General features: G+C 41.4%; 1 long non-coding RNA gene across 2 annotated transcripts in view; it reads left to right on the plus strand.

Annotated features, from left to right (window-relative positions):
- The window catches only part of LOC131506493 (uncharacterized), a 103,390-nt gene that overhangs the window by 6,484 nt on the left and 71,813 nt on the right, over positions 1-25,093 (plus strand). Inside the window, exons 1-4 of one of the 2 annotated variants that reach the window (XR_009258972.1) lie at positions 2,507-5,635; positions 6,773-6,906; positions 8,588-8,683; positions 11,876-12,006. This is a non-coding gene — a long non-coding RNA (uncharacterized LOC131506493). Of the gene's footprint in view, positions 1-2,506; positions 5,636-6,772; positions 6,907-8,587; positions 8,684-11,875; positions 12,007-25,093 lie in introns of those variants that run through there. The other variant, XR_009258973.1, reaches the window with a different exon arrangement.

The following is a 25,093-nucleotide window of genomic DNA, read 5'->3' on the forward strand; positions in this document are numbered from 1 at the left end:
AAAATTTAACTGACTCTTCTCTCTTGCTGTCTCTTCCTACACACTACTACTGTCATTAGAGAAGCTTCCTAAAATGTTGCATATTGATCTCAGAAACCTGCCCATTTCTCATAGGGTAAAACATAGGCCTCCACAGGCATTTAGGCCCCTCCACAGTCTGGTTTCCACCTACCTTCCAACTTTCACAGCAGCCGCCTGCTCTGGACTAATCACTATTCCACTCACCATCATACCTGCATCACCCCTACACCCACCTGCTTCAGTCCCCAGCAAATTAGCTCATCAATCTTGTTCTCTTGCTTCTAGCTTTTTTTTTTTTTTAACACCTGCTGTGATCCCAGCCTTCTCCTTCCCAGACTACCCCGACTTTTGGCAGTAAGTCCCGCTATTTGTTAACACTTTCCTTATAGTCATCGCACAGGTTCCTATTTACCTCTGTGTTTTTTCTGTTCTTCTGACGAGGTTGTAAATTCTTCAAGTTCACGTTCTTGCATGTTGTATCCCTAGGACCTAACACATAAAGGATGCTCAGTTAAAAAGAGTTAACGGTAGCGAAATATATTCCATGAGATCAGTACCTTTTTCTGAAATTGCAAAGGGTGGAGAAATTAAGTCTTGACTACTCTCTGATAAAAGAGTTGCTGCATGGGCAGAGTTATAGCTGTTCCCTTCCCTGCTACTATGTGCCATAAATAGGTTTTTAGAGACTTTGACTCTATAGCAGTAATATGTAATCCCTGTCTATGCTTGGCTTTCCCTCTAGGTGCCAGGAAAAGCAAACAAATGTTAAGCTCTCCTTCCCAGTTTGCTCTATACACTTCTGATGAAAAATCTGCTCCAACTATCTTTGGCTTTGAAAAGATCATTGCTTACTTTTCCTTTGTCTGGAGCAGTGATTTTCAAACTTTTATGCACAAATACTTCCTACTTTTTTATAAACTAGTTTTAAAAGGAAACTGTTAACACTGCATATTTAAAGCTGTCCCTAAGTTTAAATATTGGCAAAAGGATATAATTTCCAACATAGTATACATATTGACAGTTTAAAACAAAATGTTCATTACTCTTTCAAATATATCCAGTTGAGTCTAAATAGCATAGAAATTTAATACCATCAATCACTATAGAAAATACACAAGACATTTTACATTTTACAATTTTTACAATTTTTAATCTTTCCTTTTTCTTGGACTTATATTTTCATTGCAGTTCCCTCACAATATTTTATCCTAATGTAACACAGAAAAATCCTACCATAATACCTAGATGGGACTTAAAAAATTGAATTATTAGGGGCACCTGGGTGGCGGTTAAGCATCTGACTTCGGCCTAGGTCATGATCTCACGGTTCATGAGTTCAAGCCCTGCGTCAGGCTCTTTGCTGACTGCTTGGAGCCTGGAGCCTGCTTCAGATTCTGCGTCTCCCTCTCTCTCTGCCCCTCCCCAGCTCATGCTCGCACTCTGTCTCTGTCAAAAATAAAAAAACTTAAAAAAAATTGAATTATGAAAATGTGAGGTCATATTATTATAATCATTATGGCAAAAAAAAAACAAAACAAAACAAAAAACCCAAAAACAAAAACAAAAACAAAAAAACAAGCCCTGTATGTTTTAGTCTGTATTGTCACACAGGGCAAAAGTAATGGTAAGACCAATCACGAAACAAAGTCCGAACTGATCACGAGGTGATCACTTTCTACCCACCACCACCAGTACATGCCTTCCCTAGAGAAGCTTAGAATGTTTGAGAATAGGGGGCTGGCTTGGAGGATAGGGGCCAATCCCATTAGATCAGATTTTCATTTTCCTGGAGTTGGTTGCCTTAGAATTTTACTGTATATTTGTACGCTCAAAAGTCCTATCAATTATGCTATCCACGTCTTTGCAACAAAAGCAAGTATATACATTTAAATTTTTTCTTGTGATCCTTAAAGCTGTGCTAAATTTCTATGTTGAGTTATTTAAATAATTTTATGCAATAAAAATATAAGTATATTTAAAAATTTGATACTTATTAAATGAGATGTAAAGTTTTTGGAAGTCCTCTTTTAATGAGATTATTTTTCAGATTAGTTTATGTGTCCTTGGATAAATGTGGCATTTTGAGAATGAAAGACAGATCAGCATTAATTCCATTTCTGTCTTTCATTTCTGTGTAAAGGTTGATTGAAAACTGCCCCTAAATCAAGGGATGGGAATAGAAGTAGCTTTAAAAATCACTTTACTCAATTCTTTAAATTCCATCCCCAAAATCACATTGTGGTTTTAGTCATCCTTCAGCCGACAGCATGATTAGTTTATTCTTCATTTTTTAGAAGAATTATTCATTTTTAGAAGAGTTTGTTATTTAGAATTGTTCATTCTCAAATTTAGGGACATAAACTCAAAGGGCTTTATCAAGACTATCAAAGATTGCTACTTGTGTCTGTTACTCTTTCACTTAGAAAAGCTTTATTTATTTATTTATTTATTTATTTATTTATTTATTATTTATTGTTTATTTTTGAGAGAGGGGGGTGGTGAGAGTGAGTGGGTAGAGAGAAGGAGAGCCAGAATCCGAAGCGGGCTCCAGGCTTCAAGCTGTCAGCACAGAGTCCGATGTGGTGCTCGAATGCACGAACAGTGAGATCATGACCTGAGCCAAAGTCAACGCTTAACTGACTGAGCCACCCAAGTGGCCCAAAAAAGCTTTATTTAATTCAATATATTTAATCCAATTGGGAAATCCAATCTGTTACTTTCAAAACACCTTTCAGATATATTCTTTTGATAAATTAGTGTTTTAAATATATTTTCATCATAATATATGTTTCATTAAATATCTAATTCATGAAAACCTTGGAGCTGCACATTTAATCAATTTATGGTAAATGTCCACCATTTAATGAAACCAAGTCAAATATCCACTGTATCATCAATAAATCAAATAACTAAATCAGACTTTGTTTCTGTCTGAAAAAGTCTGACTTGAAAATTTCAGTGTTGTGTTAGTGAATTTTGAAGAATGTTATAAAAAAGCATTAAGCACATGATAGAACACTTTTTGTAAGAGATGACTAAAAGCAGTCAAGGTCTAAAATCACACAGATTTAACATAATTTTTAAAGAAGCAAGATAAATCAATGTACTCTTTCTCAGTATTTAACTTGTAACAAGTCATCTGTAAGCTAAGATTATGTTAAAGAAGCAAGTAGGTTTTTAAGGCAAAATATTCTTTCAATAAAGCTGTGTGCTTATAGTGAACTAAAGAATTGGTTCACTCAATTCTTGGTAGAATTAAGAATCAAAAATAACATTAAATTAATTAGATGGGATCAGACTTTTCCTATAAAATGTTATACAGGTTGCTAAAAACTAACTGGTGTGGCAGCCAGAATCTATTTTCTGTTAGTAGGTGGTAGGAAATATTTATCATCTCATGAGATTAAATTAAGATTTGGCTGTATTTGGAATAAATATTTCATGATATGCATGGAAAGTTGTTTGCAAATTTTATTCAGTGCATCATGAAAATTTTGGTAGTCATATTTTAAGTTAGAATTAAAATGGTCAGCATTGGGGCAACTGAACCGCTCAATTGGTTGAGTGTTCTGCTCTTGATTTTGGCTTGGGTCATGGTCTCGTGGTTTGTGGGTTTGAGCCCAGCATTGGGCTCTGCTGGCAGCGTGGAGCCTGCTTGGTTGGGACTCTCTCTCTCTCCCTCTTTGTCTGCCCCTCCCCTGCACACACCTGTTCTCTCTCTCTCAAAATGAATAAACTTTAAAAAAAAGGAAAAGAAAGTTCTCCTCCTTAAAAAAATAAATGATCAGCATCACTAAACTGTTTTTGTTTTGACTGCTCAAAGGTAGTTTTCTTTCCAGTCAGTGATGGTTCCAAAGACGAGTATTTTATTTTGTTTTTATTTTTATTTTTATTTATTTTTTAAGTTTATTTATTTTGAGAGAACATGCGAGTGCACGCACGCAAGCAGGGGAGGGACAGAGAGGGAGCGAATCCCAAGCAGGCTCCGCACTGTCAGCACAGAGCCCGACTGAGGGCTTGATCCCACAAACTAAAATGATGACCTGAGCCGCCAAAATCAAGAGTTGGACGCTTAACCAACTGAGCCACCCAGGCACTCTAAGATGAGTTTTAAATAGCAGGAAAAATTACTTATGAGAAAAGATGTAGCATTCGGTATTTTCTTTCTTTTTTGAGTTTATTTGTGAGAGAGAAAGAGTGTAAGCAAAAGAGAGGCAAAGAGAGAGAAGAGAAAGAATCCCAAGCAGGCTCCACGCTGCCAGCCCAGAGCCCAACGTGGCTCACGAACCATGAGATCGTGACCTGAGCTGAAATCAGGAGTCGGAGGCTTAACCGACTGAGCCACCCAGGCGCCCCTAGCATTTAGTATTTCTCGCCGGTATTTCCTGCTTTGCTGGTGTGGCTTCCGTCAGGAGGGATGTACTTCACAGGAATCTGAAGATGAAGTGGCCAGTTTGTTAAACAAAACCCTCATCCCTTCCACTGTACTATACTTTACCACATGCCCAAAACTTGAGCATTCTTACGATTCCCCAGATGCCCCCTCTGTAAATCTCCCTTAACAGAAATACAGAACAAGGAAAGTCAGGAAGCCCCAAAGACTAACAACACACTGTGCTCTGTAGATCTTAATGCCTCAGGGCAGTACAGTCTTCTTAGTACAGGTTGGAGAGATGACTGATGTGCCTTTGGATGGAAGGAATATTGTGGATTCAGTGTGGTTGTCTTTCAGATTGCTCAGTTTGAGGGAAGGGTATGTATGGAGGAAGTTTGCTTGAGGTGCCAGGGTGCCTCAGTCTGTTAAGCGTCCAACTCTTAATTTGGGCTCAGGTCATGATCTCAGGGTTCATGAGATCGAACTCCATGTCAGTCTCTGTGCTGGCAGCATGGAGCCTGCTTGGGATTCTTTCTCCATCTGTCTCTCTCTCCTTCAAAATAATTATTTACAAGAAAAACTTTAAAATTACCCTTGCTCAAGGACCCCTTTAAAGGTTTTAAGGTACCCCTCATAGGGTTAAACAAACCCCATATGAAGGCCTCTGGTCCAGAGTGTTGAAAAGTTCTGCCCTTATTTCTGTGTGTTGTAAAATGTTTTCCATGAGTGATACTGTGGGTTTTCTTGAGTCTACGTTTGATAAGAGCTCTTATTTAGGACTTTCTCGGTGAGCACTGAGAAAACTCGTTTAATCTTTTGTAGGGGGGTGTAAAACAAACTATCGTGCCCCAGCCTCATTAATGTCATAAAGCTTATCCATCAACCAGCCAACACCAAGCCTTTTGAGTTCCCTTTATCAGATAATGTCAAGAACACCTGGGTTAGCGTTCTTCCCACCTCAGTCTAGTGCTTATTCAGCCCTGAGCTGTGTTGAAATTGCACACATACTAGGTAGAATGTTATGAAACAGTTTTCAGTGCAGACAGCTGAGACCCAGTCACTTTCTCTGTTGAGTGTTTGAGCGATTACACCGTACTTCTGCTAGCTTGCTTAAAATGTATAAGGGGCCCCACAGGGAACAATGCCCATGACTTTTGTTCGTGCTCTGTATATAGCGAGAAAAATGTGGGAACTACAAACAGTAACTTAATGATGACTCAAGAAGTTCAGGAAAGACAGGTATGATATAATAAACAAACCTCAAGTCCTAACACTTGTGTTAGATCCTGCATTCCTTATACAGGCAGCTTCTTTGTGTTGTGTCAAGTGGTGTTTGGGGAGAAGGGAAGGGAGGGGAGCATTTCAAAATAAGATGTAGTAGGGGCTCCAGGGTGTCTCAGGAGGTTAAGTGTCTGACTCTTGATCTCAGGGTCGTGAGTTCAAGCTCCACATTGGGCTCTGCACTGGACGTGAAACCTACTAAAATAAGAAATAAAAAATTAGATGTAGTGAAGTTTCAACTTAACCATTTAAAACATTCTCGTATGTGATTTTTTGCTCAAGTTGTATAGACCAAATGCAATAAGAATCATATGCTGTCTCTTGAGAAAAAGGTTCTTTATTTTTTGAGAAAGGTTATTAATCCATTCAAAGACTGCACTCTACTACAACATTTTTTATGGCCTTGCTGACTAAAGTCATTTGTTCCAAGGCTCTATTTGACTGTCAGGTTTGGGGAGAAAATTTACTACTTCTGCTCAAGGTAGAAGGGAATAGAATAAGATAAGCATTAGGAATTTCTCAAGGCTAAGAGGAATCTCTGTACAAAGAAAAGGAAGCAATTGGAGGCTGTATAACCAGAATGCCTCAGCCGGGGGATATTTCCCTAAGCTTGTGTCCTTGCTCCTCACCTTGCTTTACTGTCTCCCTGAGACGCACAAGATTTTATCACTTCGCTGCAAGAAGTTCCTAAAATCGATTGCCCTGACCCCTCTTCTGAGTTCCCGAAGTTCTTCTGTACCAGCTTGCTGGATATTTCATGAGAGTTGCCAGCATCTTAAAGTTAACACATTAAGAAATAAAACGTGGTTGTCCCCCCAGCCCCACCCTCCAGCCTATACTTCTGTCACCTGCTCATCACTCACATTCAGAATCTGTGGCAAAGCTGCCAATTCCCTGTTCTTTACGCTTCTGGGGAGGCCTCATTTGTCACACTGCAGTGTGGTTTGGCGTTCTGCCCTTGGAGGAGCCTGAGATGTGATTACCCTTTGCATCTAGAATGAAAAGTTTGCTAATGAAGCTGGAGGAAAATGTTATGCTTTCAGGAGGTGACGCCTGAGCTTGCTTGAATCAGCCTTTCCCTCTCTTGCTCCCAAGTATAGGGCCATATATCTGCCTGGTGCACCTGTCATCTCTACAAGGCCCTGGACTAGTTTGCTGTAGCCTCTGGAAAGAGAAGAGTTGGCTACCGACTCCTTGCCATTGATGTTTCATCTCATTTGTCGGAATAGGTGGGCTTTGCCTCTATTTTTTTTTTTTTCAAGGTTTTATTTAAATCCCAGTTACCATACGATACGAGATTAGTTTCAGGTGTACTTTATGTCTAAGTGCATCTCTCTAGGTTTCTAGCCTTTGAACTGTACTTGAGCATGGAGAGGGTAACATAATTCTGATTTAAATTTTGAATTTTCTTTCTACTTCTTCATTTATAATTCATGCAAACTATTTCTGATATCCCCTAGAACTCTTGTGTCTTAAACACCCCTCCTGTAAGGCGAGTGATGAATGTGTTCCCGTGTGGGCTCTCAGATATGGAGATGGTGTGTTTGGGGAAACTATGCAGTGCTGTCGCCTAACTGCCCAGTTTCAGGCTTGGACTGTGTGACTCTTTGATGACTCGGTTATGAATATTCTGAGAGCTGTGGTTGGTCCCGTCACCCTGTCCTCATACAGTCCTTACACATTCTCAGACCCTGTCATGCAGGGGCCACACCTAAAAGAACACCGTAGAAGTAGGGCTTCCTTGGAGTTTGGTGGTTCCATGGACAGCAGTGGAGAAATCTTCTCCTCAGCCATGTTGAGTAGAAGCGATGCAAATAAGCATAGGCTCACATTCTGGTGGAAGGTTTCAGGTAGACACTTCTAGAAAATTCTGTACTTGATAACGGATAGGAGAATGTTAGACACGTTTTGAAGTTCAGATCAGTGATGTATCATCCACAGTTATGTATTTTCAACCAGCTAATACTTACTGAATATTTCATTCTAATTCAGAAAGGAAGGCATAAACAGGGAAAGATAGCTAACTACATAAAGTAACTAACTAGCTAACTAAGTAGCTGACCATGTGAAGTAGGTTTCAAAAGGGGCCTAACTGTGCAGCCTGGTGTTTAAGAGTGTAAGGGTTTGGAATCAGATCTGGGTTTTGATCCTGGTTCTGACATTGGTGCTGTGGCCTGGGCAGGTTACTTCATCTTTTTCCTCCCAGTTTTCCCTATAAAGCTTTCTTTGTAGGCTTGTTGTAGGAGTTAAATGAGCTAATATCTGAATCATGCCTAGTGAATTATGGCTGATTTAGCTAGACTATCTTAGAGTAAAACACAAATAAAACATCTTCAAAGTGCATCATGATGCTGAAGGGTGTCCTAATAACCATGGCATACTGGAGGCAGGGCCACAAGTCTAGGGCTCCTTCATTTTCTATGATTAAGGAATGAGCGATCCCAGAACCTGGGGTGGTGTTCAGAATGGTGGCTCTGACTGTTACAGGGACAGAAGGGAAGCCAGGGGCCAGGTTGGCAGACACATCACTACATCAATTCAGCAGAAGGAGAGTTCATACCAACCCCCAAACAAACAGATTTAGTTACCAAAGTGCCATCTACCCATCATCAAGTGGAGGTGATGGGAAAGTAACATGATTACAATCCATGATATGATCAAGGTACATGGAGGATATTAAAGGAGCAGAAGAAAAGATGAATAGACTAGGGAGTCAGAGAAGATTTCCTCTAAATGGAAACACAAGTTAAGTCTTAAAGAACAAGGCAATAGACATTAAAAAGAGAAGAGGTAACTGTTTATCAAGCAGCAGAAACAGCATGTTGTAAGAAATGAAAACATGGGAACCAAAACATAACCCGATTCTCTTAAGATTGTATTTTCCCAATGGAGTTCTGTTTTTTCCCCCAGCGTGAAGACCTAGATTTTAAACCTGTTCTGGACTCTCACCCTGACCCACAGAACCTGCATCATCTGCTTGGGTAACACCGAACCAGATTTCACCTGGTAAGAACTGTTCTTGAAATGTTGTCTAAAAGTCCTGACCATGAAGCCTTTAAGAGCAGTGATATTAGATCCAACTCTGAGCTGGCTTCTCAGATTTCCACTCGACTGGTTCTACAACAAGTGCTCTGTGGGGTAGGGAGTTCCTCATCCCACTCACGTATATTCACACTGAAATGAATTGCTCACTCCAGCCTTATAGTAATAGCCTCCAACAAACAGTAGATAGCTTAAAAGGCAGTCTTTTGTTAGACCTTAGTAGAAAGATTAATGGGTACCAAAGAGTTTTGTCTCCTTGGCTCTCAATCTAATTTATCATCAGAATTGCTTAAGGAATTTTTAATGCAGAGTCCCGGGACCTACTCCTACAGATTCCAAAGCAGAGCCTGGGTCTGTATTTAAAAAAAAAAAAAAAAAATCTCCCACAAATGACCCTAGTCAGCAGCTGTATCCGGGAGCCTTGGTTGAGAAGACAGCCTCTGTGTTCTCTGTCCGCTGACCGTCGCTGATGGAATCTGACCAATCACACTCTCTTGAGTCGATACTGGAAGCCACGAGTCATTTTGGGCACCTTTCACATGGAAGTAATAAGCACTGAGCTCTGATGACAGCAGCATTTCTCCTTGTCCACAGAGGCAGTAAAAGCCGGTCAGCAAAGAGACAAAAAGCAGCAGAGACGCAAGGCTTCAGAGATGAGACATGGCAGACATGTTCTGGCAGCTTTCCATTTCCAGTTTCTTCCGGAAGCCTAGCCCCCCTCCTGTCTTTGCTTCCGTGAGGTGTTTCTTTATCCTGTAATAAATTCCTGTCTCTGGCTCAAGCCAACACCAGTTGGTTTCAGTTACTTGGAATCGAGGAGCCCAACTACTCCAAGTCTAACTCAAACAGCCACTCTAAAGAACAATCAGAGAAAACACTTTAAACACACTATGGTATGAAATATCAACTTTCTTCCCACACAAGTCTGGAAAGGGGCTTGGGGGAGGGAGAAACGAAACACTCTTGCTATCGAGTAGTTTATTCCATAACTAACTTGGTACGAGGGGTACTCCTTTATGGAAACAAGAACAAAGACATTATATTGATTTGGAAGAAATGAAAGGGAGCAGTGGAAGCCACACAAACGAGCAGGGCCCAGATGGGGCTCCCTAATGGAAAAGGATATACAGCCAATCTTGTGGCACAGATGATTTCTGAGGCCGAGCCAACCTCAGTTACGCTGGTCCCGATCTGTACCTGCTGCCTCACCCTCTCTGAATCAGCCCAAGGCTGGTGGAGGTCTCTGAACTGGGCCAGGGTTTTTGACTGGTTGGGTTCAAACAATCAACACTGCCTAAGAAACAAATAGAGCACAGCTGTTCTCAAATGGGAAAACAGGCGAGCTAGTCTTTCCCGAAGGGAGCCGTCCTTGCCAAGCCAGGATGCCTTAAGGGTCTTCCTGCGCAGGGCATTTAAATACTCCTCTACTCTTGAACAGGAAACTCGTTCAACCCTCCTGGCCACCATCACACACCTGAAAACCAAACAGACATTCATCCAGCCAGGGGACTGGGAATTTAGAGCAGCGTCACTGAGCAGCTGCTTCCTCCCCTGGTAAGCCTGAGGCCACAGAGGCAACGTGGGCGGAGCAGCCCTGCTCCGTTGGGTCCTGTGGCCGCAGAACAGCCCCCGAGCTCAGCCGGCGGACGCCTGCCACGGGAAATAAGATTAGAAATGGGCCACAGCAGTTCTGAGGCAGAAAAAGCCACCCCAAACAGAGTAAAATTGGGTTCAAAATGTCATTACATGCCACACTAGTGGTCTTTGAATTATTTCCCAGAATTCGCAGGGGCTCTATAGAACACACTGAAAAAGAGTGGGGTCTGAGTCTCCTCTCACCCCTGGATTCTAACAGAGTGGTTCTACCTTTGCCTATTCACTGGTCTTCTTGTCTCTTTGCAGAATGGATTCGTAACTAATAATAGTAGTAGCTCACACTGAATGTGTGGTTGCATGAGGGCTCGTACACACACGCACACCAGACACTATGCTAGGTGTTTCAGATGCCTCCGCATGATTCCTTCAGCCAAGTTCAAGTGGTAGATTCTGTTATCATCTCCCTGGCATAGTTGAGGAAACAAAAGTATCTTGTCCGAGGTCACACAGCTAGCAGGTGGGAAAGCCAGGAATTAAATCCAGCTCCCTCAGATCCTGGAGCCCTGGTATTGTCCCTGGGATGGACCACAGGAAAAACCATCTAGGGGAGGAAAATGAAAAGTGAGCCTTTCGCGAGAGCTGTCATTCTCAACCTTGCCCACACACTAGAATCACCTCGGAAGCTTTAAAGATTATGAATGCCAGGCTCTTGCCCCTGGAGATACTGACTTAATGGATCTGGGGAGCAGCCTGGGCATAGGGATTTGTTTTTAAAGACTGAGAACCACTGCCTTAGAGAAACAGTGATAGGAATTCAATAATTAAAATTACATGTCAACACTGATTTGAGAGTGTCAAAGACAGGAATTTCCCTCCTGGCAAATTACTCAGCTGATGGTATAAAAAGTGTCCTTTAAGAAGGAGAAAGAAACACAGCCAAACTCCCATAGCTCTGGAGCAAAGGTGGAGAAGACTGTTTTCTCCCCACGGCTCAGCTATGACCTTGAGTACACACGGTGGTCACTTATTTGGTGGGGCTGACACAGAGGATAGCTGACATGAGGAGGACACAAGGAAAGATGTGGGAAAACTGTAAACTGGGAAACAAGGCCCTCCAACTGTGATTCCAGCTTTTATGTGCTCAGTCCAGGACCAAGGATAAGCTGAGGCCGGTGAAGCCTTGAGCATAAAATTTAAGGGGACTCCAAAAACAAAACCTAAAACTCATCCATCATGAAGATAAATAACGTTTTAGTGCCATATTTAAAAAAATAAATATCAATGCAAAAAAAAAAAATCCATGGTGAACTAAATGTCAAGAATTTCAATACAGACAGTATCCAACAGGGCTCCAAGGGGCAGGGGTGAGGTGGAGTGAGTGGTGCAAGTAAGTGTAGGATTGGATCTTTCGTCTTCATTTAAAAAGGACTTTTTGGGACATTGATCTTGACTTTTAAAGTTTTTTGCATTAAAGCATTATTTTTCTTAATTTTTTTCTTCCACTGTGAATCCTAGTAAACATTCCCACAAGGGGAGTAAACCTCTTTTTGGCTTGTTCAGATCCTTCTGAACTGAGGGAGGGGAATATCACAAAAGCACCAGAAGAACACTAGCCTCCCAGAGGCCTGATGGGATTTCCTGTACCAGAACGACTCGGACAGAGAAAGAGCCTCATTGTTCAGAGCCAGCAGGTAAGGAGGGAGGGAGAGTGGAGAACCGTGCTCGGGGAGGCTAAGGTCAGTCGCTGTGCCCAGGGCAGGCTTGGAGTTCCTGTCTCTGTTGACTCACTTGGCTGGGAGAACACAGCTCTCGGTCATACAGGATTCTAACCCTGGTTAGAATCCCTTGGTCAGTTAACCTGTCTAAACTTCAGATCCTTTATCTGTAAAATAGAGCTAATAATGTACCCCCCACAGGAATATTTTGGAGGATAGATGAGGTAATATCTATAAAGCACTTTGGACACTACCTGGTACGTTCTAAGTGCTAAAACGTGGCATTTATTGTAAGGTGACTATTCCATTTTCTAAGTCTGTTCTAGAAGCTCCACCTTCCTATCTCAGTCCACTTTTGGTACATTTCACTGCTCACTGATAACTCACCAGAGAGGTAGGCCAAATCAGTCAGGTTTATTACTTGTTAATAAATCTGGGAGGTTGTCACTAAAATGGGTCAGGGTTAGAGAAGGGAATGGAGAAGACTGGATTCTTGACTCACGTTTAGAACTTACGAGCTGCGTGGACTTAGGTATAACCTTTCACATCTCTGAGCCTCTTTATTCTTTACTGAAGGAAGATTATAATAGTATCTTTCTTATTCTCCTCTTGTGGGACCATAGAGATAAAGTTGCAAAAGTGACTGGTAGTTGCAGACTCAGGTGGAAATAAGCTTTAAGGCATAATTTACTATTATTGTTATTATTATTATTATTGTTACTTTTTATTTTAGAGAAAGAGAGCACGCACAGGAGTGGGGGAGAGGGGCTGAGCAGGAAAGAGAGAATCTTAAGCAGGCTCCACGCTCAGTGCAAAGCCCCTAGGTGGGGCTTGATTTCACAACCATGAGACCATGACCTGAGCTGAAATCAGGAGTCCGATGCTTAACTAACTGAGCCACTCAGGCACCCCTAGGGTACAATTCGTTAAGTAGGCTCATTTTTTGTCTGGGCTGATTCACCTGGTGCTGATACAGAACTTCAATAAGACTTGGAAGTAGATTCTTTACCCGGGACTTTAAAATGATAACAGAAAGGATTGGGAGGAACAAAATCTGGACTATGGAGTGAACTACCTATTATTTGCTAAATTTTTACTTCAAGTAGAGAGACTAGACACTAGCTCTGATATTAACTATATTACTTCCCCAGTAGGGAACTTCTTAAAATTGGATAATTTTAAGAGGTATGACTTGGGGAGGGGCACCTGGGTGGCTCAGTTGGTTAAGCATCTGACTTTTGATTTCTGCTCAGGCCATGATTCTGCAGTTCTTGGGTACTAGCCCCACGTTAGGCTCTGCACTGTCAGCAGAGATGTCTGCTTGAGATTCTCTTTCTTCCTCTCTCTCTGTCTCTCTCTGGCTCAAAATAAACACATAAACTTAAAAGAAATTAAAAACAACGTAAAATAATAAAATAAAATAAAATAAAATAAAATAAAATAAAATAAAATAAAAAAATAAACAAGCACGACTGGGGGGACATGTCTCCCTCCTGATCCTGCCTAGAAGCACTTCCTCTGTTGTCCTAAGTTTGTATATTTTGATCTTCTTAAATGTCTCATGTGGTTACACATTCTCCATGAGTGCGTACTTGATCACTTCTTTTTCTCAAAGGTCATGTACTAATTCATGACAATTTTTAGTCTTTTTTGGCTGGAATTATTTACAATTCAAACTTAATTTTTTATTTGTTACTTTTATTATTATTATTATTATTTTTTTTTTTTTAATTTATTTTTGGGACAGAGAGAGACAGAGCATGAACGGGGGAGGGGCAGAGAGAGAGGGAGACACAGAATCGGAAGCAGGCTCCAGGCTCTGAGCCATCAGCCCAGAGCCCGACGCTCGAAGCGCTCGAAGCCCGACTCACGGAGCGCGAGATCGTGACCTGGCTGAAGTCGGACGCTTAACCGACTGCGCCACCCAGGCGCCCCTATTATTATTTTTTTTAACGTTTATTCATTTTTGAGAGACAGAACAGAGCATGAGTGGGGGAGGGGCAGAGAGAGAGGGAGACAGAATCCAAAGCAGGCTCCAGGCTCTGAGGTGTCAGCACAGAGCCTGACGGAGGGCTTGAACTCACTGACCATGAGATCATGACCTGAGCCAAAGTCGGAGCCTCAATTGACTGAGCCACCCAGGTGCCCCTACAATTCAAACTTTAAATGCAGTCATTTTCCAGCCATCATTAGAAAGTGAGTATAGAGTTATGATTGAGAGCATGGGATCTGATACCATGCTATGTCGGCCACTAAATAAGTGGCCTTCCCCCTCTTAAGTGGGGGCACAATAGCCCTCATCTCGTAGGACTGTAGTGAGAAATAAAAAGAATCAGTGTTTATAATGTGCTTAAAATAGTGCCTAGCGAATAGTAAACGCTTCATCAGTGTTAGCCACTATTGTTTTGATCCCAATTTGTGGAAGCTACTACCCTGATCTGTGCAATTCTGAAACCTAAAGCTTGTTCTATGGGGCAATTCTTGTGATTTCAAATACAGTTCCCTATTACACTTTCTTCAATGTTTGTGTCTCTCCGTTTCTTTGCTTTCTTCCTCTCTTCACAATGGCAATGGGAAGGATTTAGAGGTAGGATTTTGTATCTGAACAGTGTGACATGCTATACTGAATGATGTGGCTTATTCTTAAGTACAGCATCACAGCAGCATTGTATTTTATGCTGTGTTAGGCATTCCTTAGATGTATAAAATGAGAAAATAGTAGTGTGTTATCCTTATTAGCTTACTTTCTGCCGCTTCTTGTGTAGGAATGACTAAAACTCTACCGTGATTTACACCAATACATATTTGAAGATTGGAATTATTAATTAAATCAGAATTTTAAAAAGAATGTGTGGCATGAAATCAGAGTTGATAAACATTCCTGTGCTAATTTATTTTAAAATGACTTTTTTTTTTTTTTTTTGCTCAGTTGGTTGAGCATCTGACTCTTGATTTCGAATTGGGTCAGGACAGTTCATGGGATTGATCCCCTCATTGGGCTCCGTGCTGGCAATGCAGATCCTGCTTGAGACTTTCTCTCTCCTTGTCTTTCCTCCCCTCCCCTGCTCATATGTGCTCTCTCTCAAAATAAATAAATAAATTTAAAATTAAATAAAATGACATTTTAATTTTATTTAATATTTTTAACGTTTTATTCATTTTTGAGAGACAGAGCACGAGTAGGGGAGGGGAAGAAAGAGCCGGAGACACAGAATCCAAAGGAGGCTCCAGGCTCTGAGCTGTCAGCACAGGGCCCGATGTGGGGCTTGAACCCACAAACCACGATATCATGACCTGAGCTGAAGTCGGACGCTTAACAGACTGAGCCACCCAGGCGTCCCATAACGTTTTTATTTTAAAAGGAATATGTATTAATGTACAAACTTGAGAAATATAGAAAAATATTAAGAAAATTTAAAAATCAGTTATTATCCCATTACCCAAAGATTGTTAACACCCAATTTCTGTTTTGAGTTGGAAATAAGTATTTACAAGTGTAGACCATTTAAGAAATGACAAGGCACTTTTATCAGATGATCTCCTGTGATCTTGACAGCAGCTATGAGGTGAGCAGTTTATATGTATATATATATATATATATATATATATATATACACACATATATATAAAATATATATATAAAATATAAATATATATATTAAATATAAAATATATTTATATATTTATATACTATATATAATATATATTTATATAATATAATATATATAATATAAAATATATATATAATATATAATATAAAATATATATAATATATATATAAATATATATATATTATATATATATTTTTTTTTGCAGTTTATATTCTATTTTTTAAAAATGTTTATTTATTCCTGAGAGAGAGACAGAGTGTGAGCAGGGGAAGGACAGGGAGAGGGAGACACAGTATCTGAAGTTGGGTCCAGGCTCTGAGCTGTCAGTCCAGAGCCCAATGTGGGGCTCTAACCCACAAATCGTGAGATCATGACCTGAGCCAAAGTCGGACGCTTAACCCACTGAGCCACCCAGGCACCCTGGCAGTTTATATTCTAAATGGAAACTTAGCCTCTGAAAGGCTGATGCTTGGTTGAGTTCAAAGAATTGGTGAGTAGAAGACCCAGAATTTGTGTTGCAGTCCTTAACTTCAAACTCAGTGTTCTTACCAAACACAACAGAGTAGATAATGTATGATTTATTTTTATTTTTTATTTTTTTATTTTTTGAGAGACAGAGAGTGAAAGCATGGGGGAAGGTCAGAGAGAAGAGGAAGAGGGAATCCCAAGCAGGCTCAACACTGCCAACACAGAGCCTAATGCAAGGCTCGATCCCACAAACCGTGAGATCACGACTTGAGCTGAAATCAAGAGTCAGACACTTAACTGACTGAGCCACCCAGGCGCCCCCATATTGTATGATTCTTTTATTTGAAGTCCTGGAAGAGGCAAAGCTAACCTATAGGAAGAGAGGTCAGATCAGTGGTTTCCTAGATGGTGGGGGCAGGGAGGCGCTGAGAAATGATGGGAGAGGGGCTTAAGGCACTTCTGGAAGAATGAAATGTTCTGTAACTTGATTTGAATGTTGGTTACACAGATGTATACATTTGTCACAACTCATCAAATAATATGTTTAAGACCTGTATGTATCACTGCATATACATTATACTTCAATTTTAAAGATCATTTTTCTATTTTAAGTGATAGGAATAGGCAGTGCTGTAACACCTTAATGAAGCAAAAATATCATTACATTATTTCATTTGTTTTGATATAAATGATCTTAATGATCTAAGCAGTCATCTTCCCTTTCCTTGTTTATTAATTTCCCGTTGCTGCTGTAACAGATTACCACACACCTAGTGGCTTAACGCAACCCAAATTTATTACCTCACAGTTCTACAAGGCAAAGGACCCAAAGATGGGTGTTGCTGGGCTAAACTCAAGGAGTGGGCAGGGCTGAGTTCCTTCCAGAGGCTCCGTGTGAGAATCCATGTCCTTGGTTCAAAATGATGGTTCAAAAAAAGGATTTTCAAATGAGTCATAAGCATATGAAAAGGTTCTCAGCCACATTAGCAATCAAGGAAAATAAAAAATCATAATGCCTATCATAGGAAAATGGATAAATTGTGATCTAGTCATATGATGGCAGACTCTACAGATACGAAAATGAATGGACTGCAAATATAAACAATAGCAGGGATTATAAATATACTCATTTGTAATATTGAGTGAAATTAGCCAGTCACAGAAGACCGCAGAATGCCTGATTCCATTCAGGTAAGGTTAAAAGAAAAAGTGCAGCACCAGACCGTAGTATTGAGGGATATACTGTTAATAGGAGTATAAAGAGAAGCGAAGCAATCAGAAGAAGAAGGAGGAGAATGAGGGGTGGGTGGAGAGATGGGATGCATGGTGTTTGGGAGGAGGATGAAAGGGATTTTGGGGTGCTGGCAGTTCCCGTTTATTGACCTGCGTGGTGGTTATATGGGTATTTATGGGTATTTGTCTTGAGATAATTGTTACGCTGTGTGTTTTTGTTTTGTACACTCCTTTGTATGTATACTCTACTTCACAATGAAAAAGTAAAGTGCACACACACACACACACACCCCAAAATGGTTCAAGGCAAAAAGGGCCATCAGAATTCATTAGGAGACATCCAAGAATCTAGGATAATAATGGAAAAAGGAAGCACAAAATTTAACTTCTGGTTCACAGGGGCCCATGCAAAAGGGGAAACAGGTAATGTTGTATAACTCCTATTGTCTGATAAAAATAAGCACACGTTTGCCAGGAAAGACAAAGATTTCTCTGATTCCAAATTGTGGTCAGAATGTTACGCTCATTGTTAAGGTAAGAACAGTGTATTCAGTTGCAGGTTTTCTGAAGACCACAAAATGTTCCTCAAATGGACATCAGTTAACTGAATTCTTGATAAAAGCTGAAAGCATGACATTAAATCATAGCTCAGTGAAGGCATTTCTGAGGAAATCTAAGTTGACACAGTCCTGTGACTTTCTGGGGGCAAGGACATAACCCGTGCTGTAGGAACTCTAAAAGAATTCCAGCTGTTTCTTGAATGTAACCTTCTGTACTCTTTCGTATACACCCTCCCAGAGAAGTGTCAGTGTCCCAGGCTGACTCTCTCTTTGTAGGAGGTTTCCTCAGACCCTTATTCTAGGCCTGATTTTCTCCCATGGCTCTGTTGGCTTTCTCTTCTTTGACCTTGACCTCAACTTGGCGCTGATCACAGCTTTCTACTGCTGAGCATGACTGGCTCTCCAGGTTAGGTTGGGGCTAGTAAGGATTTCTTTTTTTTTTTTTTTTTTCTTTAAATGTTTATTTTTGAGAGAGAGAGAGCACAAGCAGGGGAAGGACAGGGAGAGAGAGAGACAGAGGATCTGAAGTGGGCTGTGTGCTGACAGCAGTGAGTCCCAGTGTGGGGGCTCTGAACTCAGGAACCACAAGATCATGACCCGGGTAGAAGTCAGACACTCAACTGATTGGGCCACCCAGACACCCCTGGGCGAGTAAGGATTTCTAAGCATGACTGGCTTGGCACGCTGTACTGAATGTAATGGATGCACTGTCTTCTTATACCTCTCCCTCGTCTTCAAGGCACCACACCCCTCATCCCCCAACTCTGCAACACAGCACAGTGATTAAAAGCGTGGGCTTTGGGGAGCCTGGGTGGCTCAGTTGGTTAAGTGTCTGACTTCGGCTCAGGTCACGATCTCGTGGTTCATGGGTTCGAGCCCCACAGCCGGCTCTCTGCTGTCAGCAAGAAGCCTGCTTTGGATCTTCTGTCCCCCTCTTTCTCTGCCTGTCCCCTGCATTCTCTCTCTCTCTCTCTCTCTCTCTCTCCAAAATAAGCATAAAAAAAAAAATGAACGTGGGCTTTGGACTCATACTCTGTGGTTTTGAATCCTGACCCTACCACTTGATGGACATGCCCTGTGTCTCCCTTTGTGAAATGGTGATAATTATACCATTTACCTCACGTGTAGGTTAAATGATGTAAAGTGGGGAGACTGTCTAGCGGTGTGGTTGAAAGCACAAACTCAGGAACCAGACTGCCTGGGTTCACATTCCAGCTCTACTGCTTACTAGCCATGTGGTCTTGGACAAGATTCTTAGCTTTTCACCCTACAATGGGAATAATGTAACATCTGCCTAAGGGTTGTTGTGAGGAGTAACTGGTTAATATTTATAATGTACCCAAAACAGGGCACATACCAAATATTTTATCAGTGTTTGCTAAGTACAGGGTTAGATGCCTGGCATATAGTAAATTTCAATACATGTTACACATTTTAATTGTTTTCTGCTCACGTGACTCCTCTTCCTCCATCTGCCTGACTATAATGTTGATCAAGGAGTAAGAATCTAAGTGCAAGCCTTGGATATTTCTTTCTTTTTTTTTTTTAATTTTTTTTTTTTTTAGCATTTATTTCTGAGAGAGAGAGAGAGAGAGAGAGAGAGAGAAACAGAGGGAAACAGAGCATGCACAGGGGAGGGGCAGAGAGAGAGGGAGACACAGAATCTGAAGGAGGCTCCAGGCTCCGAGCTGTCAGCACAGAGCTCAAGGCGGGGCTTGAACTCACAAACCTCAGATCATGACCTGAGCTGAAGTCAGATGCTTAACCCACTGAGCCACCCAGGCGCCCTAGGCCTTGGGTATTTCTAATCAAAGTCCTAAGATGGGTGGTGGCAAGACCCTTTCCCCCTCCAGTCACAAAGCTGCTGCTGCAGCATCTGAGAAGAAGCAAATCAGCAACAGGAAAGAAGGAAGCTAGCATAGAAAAGTAAAAAATACATAAGAGGAGGGGAGCAGAGAGAGAGGCAGTGAGGGACAAAGAGACAGAGACCTAATGTGTTGTCATGGTTCTCGTGTCTGGAGTCTCAGAAGTTTCTTGGTTTTCTGTCTTTGTGATCATGGTTGAAGAAAGAGCTCTTCTTGTTATTCTGTGAGCTACCCCTCCCCCCCCCCCCCGCCCCCCAATAAATCTCCTCTAAGCAAATTCAAGTCAGGTGTCTCTTGCTATCCAAAGAATCCAGAAAAACACCACTAGTTTGGGAAAAGTCACCTTCTAGTTTTTTAAAAAAAACTTTTAATGTTTATTTATTTTTGAGAGAGAGAGAGAGAATGAGCGAGGGGCAGAGAGCAAGGGAGACACAGAATCCAAAGTAGGCTCCAGGCTCCAAGCTGTCAGCACAAAGCCCGATACGGGGCTCAAACTCACGAACCATGAGGTCATGACCTGAGCTGAGGTCAGATGCTTAACCGACTGAGCCACCCACACACCCCAGTAACCTTCTGTTCTTAATCTAACTGGTCTAACTCTTCTACAGCCCTTAGTCTTCTGGGAAAGTGCACACCTGTTGAAATACATTCTTTGCACAAAGAACTGTGTTCAGCACTGTGGTACATCCAGAGTTATAGAAACCTGGGTTATGGTTGTCAAGGAAATTAAATATGTTAACTTCACAATACATTTTAGAAAATGGAAGTAAAGAGATTTACCTAGAAAACACACTTTGGAAGTGTGGTATAATAAAAACTATATTTGGTCTTTGTCCCAGGTTCCTGGCAGAGAACTGCAAAACCTTTTGGAATTTTTTTTATTTATTTATTTTGAGAGAGAGAAAGCACACACATATGAGTGGCGGAGGGGCAGAGAGAGAGGGAGAGAGAGAATCCCAAGCAGGCTCTGCACTGTCAGTGTGGAGTCCGACATGGGGCTCATGACCCTGAGACCATGACTTGAGCCGGAATCAAGAGTTGGACACTTAGCTGACTGATCACTAAGGCACCCCACCTTTTGGAATTTTCTAAGTGATGGGAGTATCTTATATTATTCATAACAACCTCCCTTCTGGCCAAATCTGAGTTGGTGCCAATGACATGACTCCTGGTAGACCCTTAGTTTCAGGGGAAGAGCTGGCCACACCAGAAAGACCAAGCCTTATGCCCCACCAGCAGGGAGAAGAGAGGGCCTGGAGATTGAGCTCAATCACTAATGGCCATTGATGCCATAAATCATGTTTAGATAAGGAATCTTTGATAAAAACTCTTGATCAGTGAAGTTCTGAGATGCTTCTAGGTTGGTGGACTCATTGAGATCCTGGGAGGGTAGAGCTGCTGAGAAGGCATGGAAGGAAACTCTGTGCCCTGCACGCCTCCCACACCTTGCCTTGTGTGTCTCTTTCATTTTGTTCATTTCTTGAGTTGTATACCTTATCATAAAACTGTCATTGTAAATATAGCTTCTTTGCTGGCTTCTGGGAGTTGTTCTAGCAAATTATCGAACCTAAGGGGAGCCTTGGAAACCCTCAATTTTTTCTTTTTGGAATTTTTTTAAACAGATGTGTAATTGACACATAACATTTTAGTTTCAGGTGTACAAAATAATGATTTAATATTTGCAGTCAGCTGAGCACAGTGTGCGTGGCCCAGGGATTCCCCTTGTGCTGGTGTCTGAAGTGGGGCAATCTCGTGAGACTGAATCCTTCACTCATAAGATCTCATGCTTACTCCAGGTGGTTAGTGTCAGAATTAGACTGAATCCTGGACACCCACTTGGTGTCAGAGAATTGCTGTTGGAACCAGGTAAGAGCTATAGAACTTTCTATATAGAACTATATAGAACTTATATAGACTATAAGAACTTTCTTCGGAAAAGCGGCCAAGCGCTCAGTCCTCCGTTGCCTCCAGCAAAGCACTTTAAGACAAAGCCCAATAGTTAACAGATCTTTTTGAAGCGAAAGAAAATATGTCTGTGTTAGATGAGTAAACAACGTCAGGTGGTATAGAAAATTCTAAGGCCCGGTATGCTACCTGGTGTAATCGTGAGCTCCCATTTTCATGTTCACATATCAAGTTTATCCAACTTGTGATTTATTCTGCCAGAACTTTTCAGAGTGGATCCAATGATCTTACTGTGTAAAAGCAATGCCATGGGATTAGATGGTGTCAAAGATAATAGAAATTGTAGTGGTGAGGGCGTTTTGTAGCATATTTACAATAGCCTGTGACTGAACTGTCTGTGTGGCAGACTCCATAATAAGGCAGTTCTGGGGGCCAAATTATGCCCATCAAAATATGGCATTATATGCCCAGTCAGTCCTGATTCCAATTTACTCTTTCATAGGATTCAGCTTTACTTTTCTACAAATACATTTATTGTCTCTTTGACCCTTCTGTTCTTATATTTTTGTTTGTATTTATACTTTCAGTATTTGGAGTGAGGTGACTCTGGGGCCTAATTCATAATGTGTCCCTTGGCAACAGTGGAGCCTTGGAACTGGTGCCTGTGTACCTACGTGCTCAGGGTGCCTGGAGACAGTGAATAAGAGTTTGGAAATAGTAAGGTTTTTAGGCATTGAAACTACAAACCTCAGATGCAGGAGAGCAGAACACATTATCAGTCTTTGAGGGTTTGGCATTAGACAGATGGGGTCAGACCCAGCACAGCTCTGTCCTGGGTTCTGTGTATATTTCACTTGCCTCCTTCCCATCTTTTTTCCCTAATCTACTGGGGTGGGGGTTATATACCATCTCATTAGGACTTTTCCATGTTGTTAAAGTATTAATGAGTCATTAACAAGGGAATCGAGTTGATGAGCCATGTATAGTTTACTTAATCATTTTCTTATCGTGGGTCATTTAGGATGCTTCCAAAATTTGCTTTTGTAAATACAGCTGTAATAAAATCTTTGCTCATAAAGTTTTTTCCGCATTTAGGGTAAAATTATGCAAATTAATTCCTGAATATTTTAAGGCTTTTGACACATTTGCTGAATAATTTTCCAAAAGGGCTCTATTTTCTAAAGGGCGGTGTCTAAACGTACATTTTTCTGTGTTCCTCTGCCAGCATTGAGTATTATAATTTTAAAAACCTTTGCGAACATAATAGATGAAAAATGGTCTTATTGGTTTGATATGTATTTCTTCAATTATTCGTGAAGTTACACACTCTTTCCTCTTGTGCTTGTTAACCACTTATTTCTTCTTTTTTTATGCGTTTCCCAGCTCTGGATTGTTCTTCTCCTCATAACTTCTAATTGCAGAGAGCACTGGGGAGGGTGGGGGTATATGCAGCAAAATTTGTAATGTTTTAATTTAAATTCCCATCCATCCAGTGTAATATTAGTTTCAGGTGTACAATATAGTGATTCAGCACTTCCTTACAACATCCGGTGCTCATCCCCACCAGAGCCCTCCTTGATCCCTGTCGCTCATTTTCCCCATTCCCCCATCTGCCTACGCTTTGCTAACCATCAGTCTCTTCTCTATAGTTAAGAGTCTGCTTCCTGATTTGCCTCTCTCTCTTTTATGCGGCAATTTTAAATAGGGTGATAGGGGGAGACCTTATTGAGAGGTGGCATTGGAGCAGAGAATTGAAAGAGGTGAGACAATGTGCCAAGGTCAGTCTGGGCGTAAATTGCTTCTGGCAGAGGCACTGGCCAAGGCAAAGGTTCTGAGACAGGAACATGCCTGATGTGTTCCAAGAATGGCAAAGAAGCCAGGGTGGCTAAAATGGAGTGATCGGCAGGTAGAAGAATAGAAATTGAGGTCACAGAAACCAACAGGGTGGATCCTGTAGGGTTTTGGGGAGTGATGGTAAGGATTTGGGCCTTCTTCAGTGTGAGACATGAGGTCCCGGGAGGTTTTGAGCCACAGCGGTAACATGATCGGTTTTGGGCTGCATTAAATACTGATGGCAGGGAGTCAGGGGCAGAAGCAGGGGGAGCAGTTAGGAGACTCCTGCAAATACCCAGAAGCTGCACTTGGCAGTGGAGGTGGTGAGAAGGCCTCTGGTAGAGCGAGGGGACTCTTTCATACCGTGAATGTCAAGTGTGATAAAGGGCGGAGTCAAGGACTATTTCTTTTTAAGATATTCTTAGGTCACTCTATGCACAATAGACCCGTAATTAATGTTCCCGAACATTTCTAGAGTTAAAATGAGAAAGAAATTTGCTCATGGAGAGAGCTCCAGGTATTAAGGCCATGAGAAGTAACTCCCGCCAGGAGAACTCAGAAGGAGCCGTGGTTTATCCATTTAAATGAGATGACAAATAAAAGTGATAACAAGACTGTGGCATTGGGTCCATCCTTTTACAATCTTCATATATTTATGCTTAACTTTAGTTAATTGGATTAAAATGAATATTTACTATGTTGGCAACCAGTTGTGGTTCTTAGACAGGATTTATGCCTGATGTTGTTTGAACACACCAGCACTTATAATGATGTGATTTAGTCTTCACATTGTGTTTGGACTGTTAGGCATATTGAAAGTCGGTGACACACATTAGATTTTTTTTTTTTAATGTTTTGAGAGAGAGAGACAGAGCGTGAGTGGGGGAGGGACATAGAGAGAGGGAGACACAGAATCTGAAGCAGGCTCCACACTCTGAGCTGTCTGTACAGAGCCCGTCGTGGGGCTCGAACCCATGAACTGTGAGATGACCTGAGCCGAAGTTGGATGCTTAACTGACTGAGCCACCCAGGCGCCCCAAAAGTGGGTGACACATTAAAGATAGAAAGAACTCAAATGATTTTGTGTAGATGTAAGCCATTTTGTTATTTAAGATGGGTTCAGTTAAGAATGAGGGATATATGATATGAGTCATCATTTTTTTGTGTGCATCATAATTTGTAAATGAACAGGTTAATATATAGTGTGTATTTCATTTTCTTGTCTAAAGTTTAAGAGAAAAGAAAAAAGGAGTCATGCGGTCCCCACTGCAGAGACTAAAATGTGCTGGTTCTGTGGGTTGACAGAGGAGTGGCTGGTTGAATATCCTTGTGAGAGCCTCTATTTTATGAAAGTTTGGCAGTCGCATTGCCTCGCTGTTCTGGGGTTCTCAGTGATTTTAGCTGAGCTATGGAATGAGCAGAACAGAAAGGCGAAGTGAGGGGGTGAGGGAGCCACTGAAGGTTACTGTCATCCCCGTGGCCTGGCAGTGTGGCTGATGGGAATGAATGCCAGTGACTGGGAGAAGGTCCGACGTCAGCCCGTTGCTCTGTAAACTGGGGCAAGTCATTTGACACTTTGAAGTGTCAC

This window comes from Neofelis nebulosa, chromosome 3 (genome assembly GCF_028018385.1).
Source record: "Neofelis nebulosa isolate mNeoNeb1 chromosome 3, mNeoNeb1.pri, whole genome shotgun sequence".
Classification (NCBI taxonomy): domain Eukaryota; kingdom Metazoa; phylum Chordata; class Mammalia; order Carnivora; family Felidae; genus Neofelis; species Neofelis nebulosa.